The following is a 6,000-nucleotide window of genomic DNA, read 5'->3' on the forward strand; positions in this document are numbered from 1 at the left end:
AGACACTTAAAAAAAAAAATAATAATAATTTGCATTCATTTCAACATCAGTGCACAGCTCCAAAATGGTGACCAGCTTCAGCCTAAATCCAATCTACAACACAATTTGATGAATCTGCAAGTGGGTGAGGAATACAAGCAGGCATTTTTTTTTTTTTGTTCACGTTTGTGTACAAAAAGTATATATGAAATGTGTCCAAATTTGTTCTTGCCTCTGGACTCAACTCAATTCTTCATTTGTTACCCCGCTGGACATTTTTTTTCTATTTGTTCACTACGATCTAGTTTATGGCTATGCGTTTGAGGGACCGAGTTAGCAAGTAGGCCGTCCCAGAGCACTAGCGGCAAACTTAGATTCTACATTATGTAATTACCATCAGATAAACCTCAATTTTCGCCTTATCTGCACAAGATTAGACATCGAGTTTGCCTCTAAGCTACACCAGCCTGTTTGTGTGTCCACTCCTTGGACAGAAGGGAACGCAGTTTGCCGAGGCAACATTTGCCAGGAAAAAAAACAAAAAAAAAACGCTAGTGTGCCCTCATTAGTAACCATGAAGATGCTGGAAAGAGGTAAAATGGAGGAAAATAATCACAACCCCGTTGGTTTCCTTAGGTGAGTGTGCAGGTGATGTACAACCGCTGCGTTTTCTTTTCACCATGATTACATGGTGCTCGAGGAGGGATAAATCACCTGACTCGACCCAGTAAACTGGCAGAGATGTGGCATTATTCTTAGTAGCACCTGCTCTGCGTTGCTATGTGGCACATTAGAAACTCTCAGCATAACGCTGAGCGTTTTTGTTTTCCTTCATGCAAATTTTTGATAACACTGTATAACCTTTGTGTGAACTAAAATATCCCTTGGGCACAGACAGTGCGTGATAATGATCTGCTATGAGCTTTTCTGTGATTACATCTCGTGCAAACCATATGAATAGTCATGCTCAAGGTTGCAAAGTGAAAAAAACATTTAAATGCACTTGCTATTATTATTCAAAAGTTGCATAACAAACAATGTCTCTTTGCCAGCGGCCTTAAAACTAGCGCCATTAGAATCAAGGCTACTGTATATTAAACGATGTGCAAAAGAACACATTTTTCGAATCTTAATTTTTAAGTAACCACCACCAGACTCATGTCTCGAAATTGTGAGGATTGTCACCTCCAAAGAACTTTTGCCCGGGCAGGGTCCTTGCATCTACAAAATGCCTACTATTTTTTATTGCCTTGGATATGACCATTAAAAGAACGAGAAAAGTTGGTCTTCCATAGGTTAATGGAAATGGCCTTCTGATTTATATAATTGTTTATCACCAAGCAAAAAATATAATTTTTGAATCCATTGTAATATCCATTATTCAACCATTCCCAATATTTGTTTTGAATTCTCAGTTGGAAATCTGTCTGCTAAAAGTCGTTGCTGACTCGCAGCTCTAAATTGTAACCATTTGCTAAATTAAAACATCAAAAAATCTGGTTACATCATCTCCCCCAAACTAGTTTGCAATTGACTGAAAAGTGACTAATCATGTTCATAAAAAAATAAGTCATCGAAAAATCTACACACATTAACTTTAATGGCTGACCAGCTCCTTCTAAATCAAAGCATTACAGCTATCCATTTATAATCACAAACAACTTTTTTTTTATTACTGTCCAAAACACACAAACTTTCAAACCTGAAGTGACATAATGCTGTACAAATCCTGCATAGGCATTTGGTTCTGTGAACAGATTTGTTTTGAAGCTGTTTAACATTTTAGATTGATTGTGTGAAATAAATAAACTGGTAATGCAGAGTGACTTGTGAAAAACGATTAAATTAACCATATTAAGACATATGGGGTTTCTGTTTGGCTGACACTGTATTTTTTTTTTTTTTTTTAATATAACTGATTTTGTACCTGCACTCGCTCAATAAAAGAGCTTTAAGGCATCTTAATGATTTAATTACTTGATCTGAGGTTTTGTTAGAGTCATTAGTTTACTTACGCCAAAATCTGCTAGAACTGCATGGTCGTGGCCGCCCCACTGGACATCCTCATTATATAAACACTGTACAGTATATGTCCCTCCCAAAAATAAATACATTTAAACAAGCTCCAATAATAAGGTAATAAGCTAGTTCAGCAACATGTTTCCCCCTTTTTCTTATAAACACACTTGCGCTATCTAATGAGATCCATTTTTTCCCCCGTTAAGAGTGATTCAGTGCAATAATTAGGTGAGAACTTAACTTTAACTCTGTGCACACACTTTGCAAACTATACACAAAGCATTTTTATTCCCTAATTTTGCAAATGCGTTTAAAGACATAATAGTTATTTATCAATATGTTTTTCCTTCGACCACTCGAATTGTTCAGTGGCATCAGTTCTATCCATAAATATGTAGGTTATATTTATTAACGCCCTCAAATAATTTAGAAATGGTATGGTCTGTCTTTGTAACCTGTGAAATAATGATGACATTTTATAGCCATTACCTGGTCTCTACCACCACCTAGTGTCTTGAGGTGAAACAAGGCAACAAAGAATTTTCTGTTTGCTTACATAATTTGACTGCTGCCCTACGGAATTTTGCAAAAATCGCAGGGAAATCAATTCCATAAATACTATTAAAATGCATCTCAAAAATGTTAATTATGTTTTTTTTATAGTCCAACATTTGGACAATGATTATTTTTGTACACAAAATCTCGCACATCCAGCTACAATCACATTGAAATGTCAGAATCGTTACATTTTGAAATTGAACATGTTTTAATCATCTGCTGGAAATTTCAGCTCTCTAGTGTTTTTTTCCTCATTGATTCTTTTATATCATAAAAAAATCAAAGGAATTTCTATAATTTGTAACATAAATCCACAAGGGTTAAAATGCGCTTTTGTGCTGACACATAAGATTGTGAACAAGAGGTTTTTTTTTTTTACAAACTGCAGTTCATATCAAAATGTTTTTTTTTAATTGATTAGTCTGCATTATTTGTATGTGGGGGGGGGGGGGGGGGGGGGTAGAAATATGCCATTTATCCCTCTGAGGCTCATATTGTTTGCGCTTTCTTTTCATATAGCTCAAGTTTTTCTCTGATTGATGCGGCATGAGCGATTCACTTCTTAGGAAAGGCGCTGAGTCTCCCGCTCTTCCAAAGTTGCGCGATATCAAATTAAAGCCGCGCTGATCGTGTGTGGAATGAAATCAAGCTTGATGCTTTTTTTGCTAGATCATAACGCAATGGCCGAATTAGTGGCCGTGGTTTTGGGTCGTTCAAGTGGCGCCTTGCAGACTCGGCCTCCGCCCCCAAACTCACCTTTTGACTCGTTTGAAGCATTTGTTCCAAACCAGTGTGGCTTCTCCCAATCAGGGTTCCAGTAAGCATTATTTGAATTGTAACAATAACGAGAAACGATACATTTTTTTTCGTTTTGTTTGCGTTTGTCGGTCCGTATGTGTGAGCGTTGGTGTTCTTGTGTTGAGTTTATTTCTTTACAAATGTGATATGAAAATCTTTCTGTTTTTGAGAACTTTATGTAAATATCGTTGGTGGAAATGAACATTTGCTGTACAAGGAGTTTTCCTCCGTCGCTCGACACGATGACCAAAACGTGTTCATGATAACAGTGGTGATGTTGACGATGCTGATTATAACCGCCCTTCTTGAATAAGGGCTTTTGATGTCCACTGTATTTTTGTGGGTGGGGGTCGTGCACTGAGAGGAGGAAAAAGTGAAGGAGTGCTACCTGATGCATCCCAGGCTCACCTTGGCGAGACCGCCACGTCAAATCAAACGCGGACCAAGCCCGAGTCACCGATGCGCTCGGATATGTCTTTTTAGGCAGTCACTCTGCTCCCGTCTCTTTGGCGACGCCTCAGCCTGTCTTCTTATTGGCTTTGGGATTTACCGTAATGCCATTGTGTTGGACAGGATTGACCCCGCGCTCACACGGATGATGCCAGACCAAATTTGGAGGCGGGCATTGTGCTGCCGGAGGCCACAAGTGGGTGAGCGCCCGCCTGGCCCGGGGGCCTATTTGCACGCTTGCGCGCATTTATCTCATTAAACACAGTCGACACCGCAAAAACATTTGTATCTGGCGTGAGGAAACAACAGGAAGACAAATCCCTGGATTAGTGATACCTGGAAACTCTACAACCAAAAGGCTGGGATTTGACCTTGTAAATATAGTACAAACTCAACATTTGTATTTGCCACTAAAGCATAACCCCATTTTTCGGAGGGTTCAAAATCCGTGAGTGTTGATTTTTGTTTTTTTGTGGCGCTACTGAGCAAGGGATGTTAAAGGGAAAATGTACAATAATACATTTATGGAACAATTTTAGTTGTCCCACTTGAATACAGTTGTAGTCCATTCAAATAATCAGATACAATTTTATTTACATTAAAGAGCATTACAAAACCCCTTTTCTACATGTAGAGATTATTTACCAGTTATTGCTTTTTATTTTGTGTTGGTTAGTTATAAAAAAAAAACCCAACATATTTCACAAGCGATGAATGTACCCACCAACCGTTTTGGAATGGATTCAGTAACTGACTGGGTCATCGTTTCCCCAAAGTAAAATCAAATGTCATATTTTGATGAGACATGACATATGAATCAAACAAATTTCTCCAGAAATGAGAATAATTACTGTTAAGAGGCTGAATTTTGAGGATTTTGATCATCCTAACGATGGCTGTGACTGATTACTCATGTTAAAAGTTGTCGATTTAATTTTATTGTTGATGAGTTCTCGATTAACCAATTAATTTTGACAGCTCTAAACGCAACAAAGCAAGCAAGTCCTTTGCTTCGAAACAATTTGTTGTTGTTTTTACATATGTCTTTCAGTTGGGAGAGTATAAACTTATATCTTTGTTGAATATGCGTGAAAGACAATTTTCGCTTTAGAGAAAGTTTAAATATATATCATAACCCTCCTAAATAAGGCCATAAATGAGCAATATCTTTGTAAAACCGCAAAAAAGTCTGTTTTCAAATGGAGCGAGTGAATATAAAAAGACATCAGAAAGTTTTCTAAAGTTCAAATATCAAACTGCACTGGTATTTTATATGTGAAGCATTCCATTTGCATTTAGTGACTTTTTCTTAAAAATCAGATTTTGACCAGAATGCAATATTTTCTCTTTTTAGAGTTCCACTGTATTGAAAATGTACCGTGGGCCTTTCACGTGCCAAAATTGAAATCCAAACGCGTAATCTGGGAAAGTTAATTTTATGTTTATGGTTTCATATTTCAGACTGACCCCGCCACAAAAGTGCTACAGTTACTTCGGCAGCCTGTAGTAAGGACAGTAGATGCACTTCCGTCTCCATTTGTAACGCCATCCTAGAGCCAGCGTCCCGGGGGTGGGGGCAGACAACGCACATTTATCGACGCTCTAAAAATAATCTTTTTACTCCAGATCCACACCCTCGGAGTCCTTTTACTCTCTCCGCCGGTAGAAGTAATTTGGCTGCGCTTTGAGCAACTCGGATCTGCTGCTATCACATAGGGAATTGGGGATGTAATTTCTCACACACCCCGCTGTAAAATGTGACCGGGCCTTGTTTGGGGATGCTGCGGCTAGCACTCGTGTCCCTTCACCTCCTCTGAATTTTCTGTGGTTCACCTCCTCAACAAAGAGTGCTCAAGCTTAAAATTACACACAATTGTGATGTGTACAATCTAATTCCATGTATTTACTAATTTCTTTCTTTCTGTATTTTTGCCAACTTTGTAAAGTGTATAAATATCTATAAATATATGAACAAGACAGTACTGTATAGACTTTAGCTGCCTGGTAAGGTTCCTAGTATATACTTGGTAGACTAAAAGAAGTGTGGAACTGTTGAAAAGCAAGTTACTGACATTCTCACAGTAACTCACTGCCACTGGCGCTTTTTATATCCTAAGTTTTAGTTCTGCTTTTTTTTTTTCTTTTGTCGCCAGTGGACTCCAAAGTGTGTTCTTAAATGTGTCTCCTGGTTTGTTA

General features: G+C 38.1%; 1 protein-coding gene across 1 annotated transcript in view; it reads left to right on the forward strand.

Annotated features, from left to right (window-relative positions):
• The window catches only part of LOC148422412 (uncharacterized), a 43,331-nt gene extending 37,550 nt beyond the window's left edge, over positions 1-5,781 (forward strand). The window contains exon 9 of the transcript XR_015865810.1: positions 3,928-5,781. The gene's annotated coding sequence lies outside the window, so the exon portion shown is untranslated. The remainder of the gene's footprint in view (positions 1-3,927) is intronic.
• The last annotated feature ends 219 nt before the right edge of the window (positions 5,782-6,000 follow it).

This window comes from Hippichthys cyanospilos, chromosome 6 (assembly GCF_059441005.1).
Source record: "Hippichthys cyanospilos isolate Australia breed blue-spotted pipefish chromosome 6, RoL_Hcya_1.0, whole genome shotgun sequence".
Lineage (NCBI taxonomy): Eukaryota > Metazoa > Chordata > Actinopteri > Syngnathiformes > Syngnathidae > Hippichthys > Hippichthys cyanospilos.